General features: G+C 40.1%; 1 protein-coding gene across 8 annotated transcripts in view; it reads right to left on the bottom strand.

Annotated features, from left to right (window-relative positions):
- NFYC (nuclear transcription factor Y subunit gamma) overlaps window positions 1-13379 on the bottom strand; it is an 89338-nt gene that overhangs the window by 54819 nt on the left and 21140 nt on the right. For 2 of the 8 annotated variants that reach the window (XM_051987786.1, XM_051987783.1), the window contains exons 2-3: window positions 5776-6015; window positions 4122-4180 (exon numbers count right to left, since the gene is read on the bottom strand). The exons of 1 other annotated variant lie outside the window; for it this stretch is intronic. The gene's annotated coding sequence lies outside the window, so the exon portion shown is untranslated. Of the gene's footprint in view, window positions 1-4121; window positions 4181-5775; window positions 6016-7792; window positions 8044-8227; window positions 9016-13379 lie in introns of those variants that run through there. 5 more of the 8 variants (XM_051987790.1, XM_051987789.1, XM_051987785.1 and 2 more) reach the window with 4 other exon arrangements.

Genomic DNA, 13379 nt, shown 5'->3' with positions numbered 1-13379 from the left:
GACTAGATTGGATGGTCCCAAGATACCTTCCAATTCCATTTCTAGTTGAGTTTTTCGAGGGAAGACAGGAATTCACTTCTCTTAAGGCAAGAACCAGACAAAGCTAGAACTGTTTCTCTCATATTGGTTAACCAACTTTTTCTGAGAGCTTTCATTAATGGGCATGTTCCATTAGCTAATGAGGAAGAAACAGTCATGCAGACTTGGTCACTGCAATCAGATAACATGGCTTGAAGTTGAGCACTACTGTTCTGTCATCAACCTGCTGTTGTCCTTATTTCAGATTTGATGTTGAGGATAATTATGAAATGCTTAGGCTAGAAATTAATATTATGAGCACTATGTTCTTCTCTGAATCTAAATATAGTCCTTCCTGTTGAAAGCCCTGCTAAATCCCCTGGATGGAACCAACCCTCCAGCTTCCAGTAATTTACTATCTGTATGTGCCTGCCACTCTTTCGTGTTCGGCTGTTCTTGGGACTATAAATTACTTGCTGAGGATTTGTGGTAAAATTACTGCCTGTGGTCTGTTTTAGGTATTTTTATGTGCAGTACTATGGTTTGGGGCTTTGGAAGACTAATTTAGGTAGTGTCAGCCCCAACTCAGCATAGCAGGAATTCAAAGCAAGCCAGCCCCAAAACTGGGTCTTTGTAAGTCAGAGATGTGTATAGAGAAACTTCTCTAATTCTAAACTCAGGGGAAAACTGTCTAACCTCTCCAGAGAAGTGAAATTTGGAAGGCTTTGGTTGCAAAGGAAAATCACGAGATGGGACATAACCGACACTTCTCTGCATTCAGCACTCAATCCTATATACATAAATGCCCAAATTTAGTAGTAACTCCATGCTCAGAACTATACAACACAACCCCAGTTCTCAGTGAAAACTGGCTGCTTAATCTGAGTATTTCAGCACAGAGAATGGTTTCTCCCTGTATTATTTATTTAGGTAACTGTGTCTGTGGAAATGTGACCAGAGAAAGCATTACTGCCAAGAAAAAAACGAATCTAATGGATCTTTAAAGTCCTTTCCACCTCTGAGTATGTAATACATTCTATGATTCTTTCTAGTCCCAACATTCTATAACCCCATGCTCTTTGCTCTGGTCACTTCAGTCTCCTTTCTTCCTTTCAACCAAGCAGTACAAGGTCAGAGGTTAAGTTACATTACTTTTTAAAAGTTAAACATTTACCAAGCTTTTTTTATTTTACCTCTCTCCTTTACCCTAGGGGGGGGCCTCCCTCCCTCTACTCCTCCTTTAGATCTCCCTTTTCCTAAGGACAGAATCATAACAGCATTCACAGCAAACTCTTTTCATTAAAAAAAAAAACAATACATTCCATCGAGCATCACAGAAATATCACAGGATTTTGAAGGGTGAAACATAAGAAACAGGCAGATATAAGAACACCAGTGGAAAGTGACCAAATGAATAAATTGTAACTAGAATACTGCAGAAGTTCTAAAAACTAGAATTCACACTCAGTGGAAAGTCGAAATAATTGACTGTGAAACAAATTGAATTTCTAGGAACTGTGGACATACCATTAAGTTCTCAACAACCACGGTTGCATGCAGACATTTAAATTGTTTACATACTCCACAAAACTCAAAGGAGTATTAGAGACCATATGGTCAAGGAATCTCAGAAATCATCTACTTCAACTCATACCACCTCTTCTCAGCAATTCCCTCATTTGACCAATTAGGAAAAAGAGCCTCAGACTGAAGCAATCTGTACAAAGTCACATATCTACTAATGCTGAAGTCAGATCTGGACTTAGGTCTTGTGAATTCCACAATAGGCCTCTTGGTCTCTCTGCCACCTTGGCTCTCCAAACTAGTAATTCAGTATTTCATAAGTAAAATTGTTACTAAACCTTCCAAGGCACAGAAACACCAGAAATTGAAACTTTCAGACAAAGCTACTCTGAAAAGCCAAAGAACAGAATAATAAGTGATGCTAAAGGCTTGAAGCCACCAAAGATGGAATGACTTATGTTCCCATCAGTGAGGATTTTGATCTAGGTCCTCTCAATTCCAAATCCAAGGTTCTTTTCACTAGGGCAATTCAAGAGGGCTTTATCGGGATTGGTAGTTGGCACTTGCTCTCTCCCTAAATAAAATCTCCATTTTTCTCATAAAAGAATGAATTAATAGAATTGTAATGTTTTATTGCCTCACAGCATTAGACTATTTTAAGGAGGGATTTTGCAAACGAGTTTTCCTGACAACTATGTTATTCATAAAGCTTGATTCCCATACAGGTGTCCTAAGCACAAATTTTTTTACGTCCTTCTAAGAGTGTGTGTGTGAGGAGGAGGGGGGGGGGAGGTTGTCCAGCATCTGGGCTATCTCAGCCAGGTGGTCACTATTAGTCTCTATGTTGAGTCTTAGTTTTTAGAAGAAATAACTAAGACCCAGGATATTCCATCCCAAATGAGGAAGAAGGAGAGTTATGCTATCTAACAGAATTTTAGTAACAACCACAATTACATTTCATGGAGCACTTCTTATCCATTATCACATTAGATTCTCCCAATAGCTCTGAGATAGATAATGCAAATATTTTCACCTCCATTTTACAGAATGAGAAACTGAGGCATAACTCCAGTACCCAGTCCAAGCAGAAGTACCAAATTTCAAGTCTAGACCTCCTGAATCCTACAACACGCTTCCCATAACTCATCTCTTTCTCACCACTTCCACCTCACATTTCTCTAGTGCTCTAAAGCTGACAAAAAAATCTTCCCTAAAATATCACTGTGAGCAGTTCCAACATCACTGCCCCTGTGCTATAGTGGAGGAGGCTGAGGCTAAGAAAGGAGATGCCATGCATCACACAGCAAATGCCAGGAGTCACCATACCCCATCTCCCAAGCCACAGTCCAATCCATCCTCCACTAGTCCGAGCTGCCCCGCAGGGAAGGCTAACAAGAGGATATATAGATTCTTGCACTTGAGGCCTTTCTACCAATTGCATTCTCCCATCTGTTCACATGTCCTAGAAGTTAAAAGGCAATATTATTCAACTGTACTTAAAAAAAGTTGGGGTCAAGGTGAAGAAACAAACAGCCCAGATGAAGGAAGGTGAGTTAGGGAGCCACTGCCCTTCTCAATATATAACCAGCCTATGAAGCATTTAGAAATCACTCTTATTATACTTACTATACTATACTATACTTACTAAACACTCTTACTATAAAATGAGGATCTTATTTCTTATACCACATACTTCACAGGCTATAAGAAAAATACTTGAAAAACCCCTACATAACATAGGCATGTTATTAACATCATTATTATTAGTGTTTCAATGTAGAAATAGATGGAACTAAATACTACGAATCTAAACCATATTTTGGAGTCAATTATTCCTGGATTGCCCATCACTCATCAAACCTGCAATACCGAAGAAGTCATTTGCCTTTTTGAAGTCTGCAAAACTTTTCTCATCTGCAAAATGAGAGTAATTATACCTACAATACAATCTGTATCACAAGGCTGCTGGGAGATTGATATGGGAACATTAGTAAAGTATTCTGTAAAACTTCACATTTAAAATCTGGTTCAGACCCTGGCTTCCACAAATTCAACCAAGTTCCTTCCCCAATGTAAGCCTCAGATGCTTCCTCTGTAAAGTGACTAGGCTCTAGGCCTAAATCCTAAATAATAAAGTCAGGCATCTTCTTTAGTTGTGGATGACAAGCATAACAACTGGAAGCAAACCTGTGTGGTCAATCAGCATTTATTAAGTGGGGCCATTCCAGGTGCTTAAGTGCTGGGGATACAAAGAGAGACAAAAGACAGCTCCTGCTCAACAGCGATAGCAGGACAAGATGAAAGTGAAATATTCAACATAGGTATTACTACAATGAAGAGAGACTGGGAAAGGTTTCTTGAAGAAGGAGGCTGAGAAACTCCAGAGAACCAGATTGCTAGCCCAGCCAGCTCTGTGACACAGGGCCAGTCCCATCCCATACAACAAGAGCTGCCTTACAGGTGGCAGATGGCCCCTTTCCAGGACAGCCATTCCTGAATGCCTAGCCGAGAGGCGGGGCAGGGTGGGGCAGTGGGAAGGCAGAGGGCTGGCTTCCAGTTCTGGCTCCTCGGACACTTACTTGGGTGACCTTGGGGAAGTCACTTAATCTCTGAGCCTCAGCGTCATCAGCTTCCCCATCTGTAAAACAGAGATGACATAAGACTTGTAATGTGTATCTCATGGGTTTATTCTGAGGGAAGCACTCTCTCAATGTGAGCCATGTAAAAATGGTTTTTACTCCTGAATCTGGACAGACATCACTCCTGGAGACAATGAGGAAGCTGAACTCACTCTCAAGATGGGTGAGGGTAAACAGAAGTAGCATTCTCCCCATAGAAAGAGCAAGGTCCAAATGCCAGAATGTTCCAAAGAGAATGGGGCTCCCTTCTATCTTGTTTTAGAAGACTTATTTTCAAGCTAAACCATCCCATTTTACCCAAAGGGTTTTAATTTATAGAGAGGCCCTCCCCAAAACGAATGCAGCCTAACAGTTATTTCCAGCCAAGGAATGGAGCCTTTATAGGAAGTGGCTTAATAGGATAGGAAGTGAAATACATCATAAACCACCCTCCCACCCCTGACCCCAAGAACAAATAGCAAAATTCCTTTTAAAAAATATATCCACAGATTTTCATTATATTACTCTGATACATGGTTTTAGGCAGATGAGGTATTTGGGAGAAAACTCAGGTCCTAAAGAGAAACCAAATACTGTATCCTAAACTTGGCTCAAATAAGATCATAACTAAAGGGACTGAAATGAAGCTAAACAAAAAACACCCCACACTTGGTCTGAATGTAGAAAACATAATAATATCTTTACTGAAACAAGAGGGCTACAAGAGCTAAAAACCTCAACAAAATAGCGTTTTCACAGAGTTTAATGGCTCACAAAGAGTTTTCTTCACAATCACCCTCTGAAAAACTCCTGAGTTTTATAATACAACTAACCAAGGTCAAACAACATCAAATCCAACCTCTTCTATTCACAGAATCATTAGATTTAGAGTAGGAAGGTCCTTAGAGGGGATTTTGTAGAATCCTCTCTTTTGAAAAAAAGAGACAGGCCCAGAGAGAAAAACATGTCTAAGGTGTCCTGAGCACCAATATGTGGCAAAGCTGATGAGAGACAAGTTCAGATTGTCCTCACACTCCAAACTCTACTACACTAGCCCTCACTTTTTAGCAAGGGCAGATCAGTATAGTTCAAGGGGAAACTGCTTATACAATATGTAGTCTATGCAAACTCAAATTAAAAGTATGAGGAAACATCTGTATAAACAGGATTGAAAACTATATTGTCTCTGCTCTCTTTTCGGTGATGAAGTATAGGAATTGGGGGGAGGAAGAGAAGAGAGATCCCCATTCTAATAAACTTTTTAAAGAATTCAAATTCAGCCAGATTTTCCCCGATTCCTTGGGAGAAATATGCCTGGATCTAGCCACACCTACTATAATTACACTTTTAACCTCCAATAACTAGATCTGCCTGACACAGCCAGAGAAGAATCAAACAAACTCTTCCATCTATCCAAAGACTCTGGAGGCAGTCTCACTCCCACTGCAAGCTCTGGTTCCCTGAGAGATAAATCTGGAAAAGACTGCCAAGGGTGTTTAAAGAACCCTCTTTAAAAGGTTTCTGCCCATCAAATATAATGGGAAGGATTTTTAGTGACCACAAGGTCCAAATTCTTTCCCCCCTCAAGGTTTACTGTATATCTTTTGGTGCTTACCCAAAGTTTTGGGTCCCCGTAGGCTGCTTTGTCTAGGCCTCTCCGGATGTCCCTTCCTTCTCCTTCACCTTCGACTTCGACTTCCCTGAACAGTCCTGGACTTCTGCTGGAAGGAGTTAGAATACACCCCACTCCGAGGCTCTTGGGCTTGCCAGTTAACAACACACTTGCCAGAATCCACAACTGGTTTAAAAATCATACATAGAATGGAGTAGCTGGTAACATGCAGATCAGTAACTGCTAAAAGAAAAAGAAACAAAAAAACTTTCAGGTCTCCCTGGTAAAATCTAATCGTTTCCAAGTGCCTACTTAATTTCCCAGAATGGCCATTTTCTTAAGTGAAGATAAGCATTCCAACTCCCCAAAAGAAGTTTGATGAATAAAACTATTCTGAACTCTTAAAATACCATTCAGGGCCAAAACTTCTATAGATTAAGAAGAATAAATCTATGTTAGGCAGCACACTCAAATGTAACAGTTTTAGACTTTGTTTCTAATAAGGGTAGGGAAAGAGAAGTGAAAAGAAAGCATAGTGACTGTCTGATTTGGAATTCTAATTTGAATCTATAATCTGTTCCTACTGACCCTTCCATCTAAACATCCCAAGTCCCCTCTCTCTTTTCATCTTTGATCCAGCTTTTATCAATCCAAAGCTGTATAAACAAACTTTGTCCTTCATGCTTTAAACTCCAGTAGCAGTATTTCAAGGTCACTCTTACTAACGTCTGAGGCCTGCTTCCAGTAACTTTGATGGCACTGCTGTTCCAACCACAGATGCCCAAATCCAAACCCAGGTCTTTCCTTCTGGATAAGTAAGTCCTAAGTCCCTGACTTTAAGGAAGGAGAATGCCCTCATCAGGCCCAGACAATTGCATAGTTCTGCTCTTTTCCTCTCTCCTGGGACTGTCCTTGCTAGTATTCAGCTTCTTGTAATGCCTGCTCTACTGCAGGCATGTTCCAGTGACCTTCATTCCTTATTTGCAAATAAGAAACAAAACAACGGATTGCTTATATTTGTCAAGCAATTTTGTGGAGGTTTATACAAAGAATGGAAGATTTCATTGTCCACATGAACTAGCTGGTGAGATTTAGCAACTTGCATTGGCTTCAAATCCCTTCACAGGCAAAAATCTATCAGTATCTGCAAGGACAAGAGACTGAGCTGCCTAGACTCAACTTTCCAAGTTACCAGAAAAATCACAGAATCTATTTAGTTCGGTAATAACAAACCTTTCTGAGACAATTTTTAAATGGGGGGAAATGAGGAGGGAGAAGATATGAAAGAAATGTATCAAATTCAATTACTCGAAAGATACAGCAAAGAACTGTATGAGTCTAAGTGTCAATGTGTGTAAAATAGGAAATTCGGCCACTTAGATTTACTAGTGTCTATAAGAACAAGGGACAGGTGGGTTAAAACAAAGTTATGGAAGAATTTCTCTTGGTGAATTCAAGACCTTCAACATGACACCCAAAAGCTTAAGTAGGAATGCTATTTTTTTTCCCTCAAAATTCAGAACAGTTCCTTCCCAGTTTGAAAAATATAGGCTTGCAGAGCTCCAGAACATCTCACCTCTAGTAAAACCCTTTCTGGACAGTCCGGGATATTCTATGGTATATGGTAAAGCTTCCTCACACTGGAACAAAGGAACATTATTTGGAAAATAGTTCAGCTAATTCTTGAGCCTGGTTTGCCCAATGCACAGAGTTAAGTGTTTGGCTGCTGTTTTCTTGGGAAATGATTAACCTTTCTTCAGGGATCTACTCTTCCCTACAAAACTAGGCAAAAAAAAAATTTTTTTAACCCCCACCACCACCTCAAACCCCCCCCCTCTCCCCCCCTCCCCTTCCTGAAGGGCATGCAGGAGCTCCACTGAGGAGCCAGGGGCAGGAGGTGCGCCGGGAAGTATGCACGGAATGCAAAGGGGCCATTTTCTGAAACAGTGCAACTTGTCTACACTCTGCGAGGCCAAAACAGTTTCGATCATTTCAACAGAAAACAAAGAAGGAAACTTACCGGGAACTGCATTAATTTTACATGGAGCTATTTATATCTCTCCTCGGACAGGGAGAAATTAAGTCACTGCTAGCCCTCCCCCCCCAAGGACGGAGGAAACAAAAGGCGAAGGAGATGCCGAGCCAGGAGCCGGGAAGGTCCACTCCGGGGCGAGGGAGAACAGCGGCCCCCCCACCAAACTATTCGCCATTTTTCTTTGTCTTTCAGCTGACCCCTGCCTCAGTGAAAAACTCCGAGGCGGCCTCCGCCGGAGCCCTGCAGCCTCCTTCCACTTTAACAGGCAAAGGCATTCAATCTATCCTGCTATTTGACACCGAGCCTCGCCTCCGGCCGCCTCATTGGCCGCGCCACCCTCCCGGAGACGGCCGCGCCGTCGCCATTGGCTCCTGCGCGTCATCAGGGCCCTCCTTCGGACACTTCCTGTTTTAAAGTTACCTTGAGAAGCAGAGCAGGGGTCAGTGGCGGAGGCCCCGGCCGAGAGGCCTCAGGCGGCGCCGCGGGGCTGCTGGCTAAGCACCCCAGCACGGGCGCCGTAGCCCCGGGCACGGCCCCGAGGGGCTACACAGGCCGTGGCAAGGCTTTTCTCGTAATTATACAGCGGGGTGGGCACCTCACCCAGCCCGGGCGCCGCTCATTGGCCGTCAGAGTTCCATTTAAAAAATTGAAGATAATTTCGCTGCTTCTGATTGGCTGCCAGAGACGTCTGTATGACAACATTACAGTCTCCTCTGGTAGTTTATGCAAGAAGCCAGCAAGCTCTCGTTGGAAAGTTACTGTGGGAAGTACGCTCGCAGTTTAAACGCCAGACTGGAGAAGGAAAACTCTGGAGAGCCCGAGAGATCCCGCAGAAGCACCGGGCGACCGCTTGGCCGCCCCCTGGGATGAGGAGGAACAACAGCTCCTAGCATGCCCAAAGCCACTTTACAAAGACCTACCGAGATTCCCAAAGAGGCAGCGCCTAAAACTTAACGTCTAAAATCAAGAAGGAACTGAGACATATATGCATATTCTCTTTCCCCAAAAGTGGCTAATAATAATACTGACAAACTAACATTTGCGTAGCGCTTTAAGGATTATAAAATTCCTTTACATGTTAACTCATTTTTCAAAGGATGCGAACAAATGTACAAAATAGGATACTTGTAAACAGTTTTCGGTCTTATGAATAAAGCAATAAAAATAAAATAAAATAACCAAAATGCTAGTCCGCTATCATCAAAATGACAATAATAATTAAAAGTGACAACATTTAGGGGGCTGTAAAGGAACAAACCCTGTACTAGCAGAATCGAAAACCGATCCAATTTCTGAGAGCAATTTTCCAGTATGCAACAAGAACGTGAACAACAATCTTACACGGACCCAATAATAAAATTAGCTTGACTATATCCAAATAATATTATAAAGGGGGGAAAAATGTTGAAAAGACATGTAACAACATTATTTGATATCATAAAGCTATAAACAACCTAAATATCCAACAGCCGAACAACTTAATAAACTGGCAAATCAAAGAATCACACCTGTACCTGAAAGAATTCCTAATAAAACAAATATTCAAGTAGTCATCCAACTTTTGCAAAAAGTTTTATTTCCAGTAAGGAGAAAGTCAGCCCAAAGTACTAAATATAGTTTTAATCGTTGGATAGATTTCTTTAGATCCAACCTAAGGCTGGCAATGTCCACTCCAGAGCTCCCCTCAGAGGCCAAACAATTCAATCCAACAGGCAAAAGTACGGATACTAACTACAAGCCAGGACACAAAGACAAAAAGGAAATAGTTCTTAGTTTCAAACAGCATATATTCTACAGGCTAAGTAAATACAAGATATACAGTTATTTTAGTATTGGTGGAAAACTGGAGAAGCCTTGGAAGAGAGGAGTATCCTAAATTGAATTCTGAAGGGACTATGGATCCAAGGGAGAAAGTGAAAAATGACCTTTACTGACATGGGGGAAGGGAGGATATTCCTACGCAAAAGAAGCATTTTTAAATCCAATTCAGATATCAGACTTTTAAATACTTTAAAACAAGGATCACAATCTCCCTAAATCTTCTGTCTAAAGTTAAACACACTGATAGTTCCAATCCTTGCAGCAATCTTTCCCTTTTCTCAACTTTATTGCCTTCCTCTGAACAAAGTCTGTCTAACTTGTTCATATCCTCCTTTGTGGTCTCATCCAGACAGAGAACAGTTCCACTTTGTGCCATTAAACAGGATGACTATAAGGCCCATAAAGAAATATGGATTTATATTAAGTAATGTGAAAAGAATACAGAACAAGGACAGTCTGTACACTGTAATTATATAAAAGAAAAAAATAGACACAGAGATGGACAAAAGACAAAGTAATAATTTTTTGGACGCATTGATATTCATTTTTAAGTGTAAACAGTTACAAATAAATGAATTGGCTTTGTTCTTGTTTAAAGTACAAATACATATTATGATTATCTTAAGCTATCACCCTTATACCTACAATAATAGCAACTATATTTTTTTAAAAAATAAAAAAGTCCAAAGATGGTGAGCCACGAGGAAAGAGACACAGGAATACTCTATTGGTAGGGCTGCAGGGTTGTGTAAATATTTTGAGTAACAATACAGCAATATACACTGTCACAAACCTTTGACTCATCAATTCCATTGATATTATTCCCAAAATACTATTTAAAAGGGGGAAAAGAGATCCTTTCTATATAAAAATATTCAAAGCTGCTTTATTTGTGACAATAATTGGAAACTATATGTAATGACTCTATTTATTCTGAAATAATACCACAAAACTGCCAGAGTAGGAACAGTGAAATAATATGGCATAGTGGGGAAAGTCAATGGGTTTATTTGGAGTGAAAAGTGTTTCACTTGAGTTCTGTCTTCATCAATTTTGAGCTATAAGACCTTGGCAAATTAAGATTTACCATCCTCATCAGTAAAACAGGGACTTTAATGCAAAAAATGGATTGGATTAGATGATATATGAGACCTTCTCCAAATCCATCATTCCATGACTCCTTGTAAGAGCCAAAAAAAAAAGGACAAAACAAGGGAAAGGGGGCTTCAATAAATGACAGCACTACTCTAAGTCCACAGAACAGAACTAAATCATATAAATGCACCATGAAAAGTACATTATATTTTGATGGATTTTATATATACACACACACATATATATGTGCATACATATATAGCTAAAAGAGGGCACTATAATGTTATTGATTAGTTCTTAAAGGTTTATTCTTAAAGGCTTATTTAAGACTTCTCCACAAACTTGCAAACAGAAGCAGCAAGATTGGTTTGGGGGGGATGATTTATTTGATAGCCAGACTTCTCTGGCTTGCTTTGATACCCATTTCAGGTATCAGTCCTAGGCAATCTGTAACTACTAAAGCTTTAGGAGTAATGAGTAGATTTGGGATCTGGGCGATGCTTCAATATGGTTCAAGTCAAGATGCCAAAATTAAACAAAAACCCCTTCAGCTGTATAGAATTCCACTAATGTTTCTAGGGAACCTTGACATCTCTCTAACAGCAGAGGCCATTAACCACTCCCCCAGCTGCCGCCAATCAAATTCTAAGTAGAATGTGTTCAGAGTAAAAGTGACTGCGGGTGTTTGGCCATCCCAGGTATGAAATAAAAGTACAAACTACACTTGGTAGTCATCTGACTGAAAAAGCCCAGACTCTTAGGGAAATCCTCCAGAAAATGCCATCCTCGGTCTCTTAAAAGATCAAGGCAACATTAAAACAAAGGCAAGCTGATGCCACTGGTCACTTTGCTGCCTCTTCTGTGTTGTTTCACCCACCCACAACCTTAACCCAGAAAACAAAATTCTCGAGTGTCTTGTTAAACAATTACTACTCGTTAAGCAAGAGATATATAATACTATTTTCTGTAATGTTAAATTGATATAAAGTGAAGTAAGAGACAATAACTAGGAGAACCGTTTATAGGCTAAGATCAATGTTGTTAAAACAATAAGCAGTTTTGAAGACTTAAAATTTTTTTTCAATGAAATAATCCATAATGTTCCAGAGAACACTTGATGAAGAATGTTCTTCACCTAACAGAAAGATGATGGACCAATATATACAAAGAGACACAGTACTGAACATGAGTAATATGGGGATTTATTTTTGCTTGATTCTGCTAATTACAAAAATTTTATTATTCTCTCTCTCTCTCTCTCTCTCTCTCTCTCTCTCTCTCTCTCTCTCTCTCTCTCTCTCTCTCTCTCATCTATCCCTCTCCCTTCCTATCTTCATAGAAAGGAGAAAAATGAAATGCTTAATAACTAAAATCCAAATTTATTTTTAAAAATGTTCATAAGCAAAGTACATTAGAATAGAACTTCCATGGGTCTTGAGTAGGAGGGGACAGACAGGAAGAAGAGGGGAAAAGGGGGAAAAAGAGAGAGAGAAACACAAGAGATAGAGATGGAAGGAGAGGGAAAAAGGGTGAAAGGGAAAATGAGGGGGGATAGAAGATGAAAAAAAGGGGGAGGACAATGGAGAAAGAAGTAAGTGGATAGAGAAAGGGGGAACAAAGGAAGGAGAGGGGGGAGAAAAGGGTAGAGGAAGAAAGAGAGGGAAGGAGGAAGGCAGGAACAGAGACAAAGAAAGGGAGAAAAGGAGAGAACAGGAAAAGCAGACAGATTAGAATAAAGCACTCCTTAATCATGGGATGATAGTCATTGTAAATTTTAAAGAATCATTCAAATCATAAAAATGAGATTTTTCTTTTTTCTCTCTTTTTTTTTTTTTGAGAAGTATGATATAGCTCAAAAAGTTATCAAACTGTGCATACCCTTTGATCCAGCAGTGTTTCTACTGGACTTATACCCCAAAGAGATACTAAAGAAGGGAAAGGGACCTGTATGTGCCAAAATGTTTGTGGCAGCCCTCTTTGTAGTGGCTAGAAGCTGCAAAATGAATGGATGCCCATCAATTGGAGAATGGTTGAGTAAATTGTGGTATATGAACGTGATGGAATATTATTGTTCTGTAAGGAATGACCAGCAGGATGAATACAGAGAGGACTGGCAAGACTTACATGAACTGATGCTAAGTGAAATGAGCAGAACCTGGAGATCATTATATACCTCAATAACGATACTGTATGAGGATGTATTCTGATGGAATGGATCTCTTCGACAAAGAGAGCTAATTCAGTTTCAATTGATCAAGGATGGACAGAAGCAGTTACACCCAAAGAAAGAACACTGGGAAATGAATGTGAACAATGTGCATTTTTGTTTTTCTTCCCGGGTTATTTTTACCTTCTGAATCCAATTCTCCCTGTGCAACAAGAAAACTGTTCGGTTCTACACACATATATTGTATCTAGGATATACTGTAGCTATTCAACATGTAAAGGACTGCTTGCCATCTGGGGGACGGGGTGGAGGGAAGGAGGGGAAAAATCGGAACAGAAGTGAATGCAAGGGATAATGCTGTAAAAAAATTACCCTGGCATGGGTTCTGTCAATAAAAAGTTATTAAAAAAAAAAAAGAGAGAGAGAGAGAGAGAGACAGAAGTATGATATAGTACTAGGAGTAAGAATAAGTGGGTTCTAGTCCAACAC

Source organism: Antechinus flavipes, chromosome 3, assembly GCF_016432865.1.
Source record: "Antechinus flavipes isolate AdamAnt ecotype Samford, QLD, Australia chromosome 3, AdamAnt_v2, whole genome shotgun sequence".
Classification (NCBI taxonomy): domain Eukaryota; kingdom Metazoa; phylum Chordata; class Mammalia; order Dasyuromorphia; family Dasyuridae; genus Antechinus; species Antechinus flavipes.
This window is presented reverse-complemented; position numbering and strand designations above follow the sequence as displayed.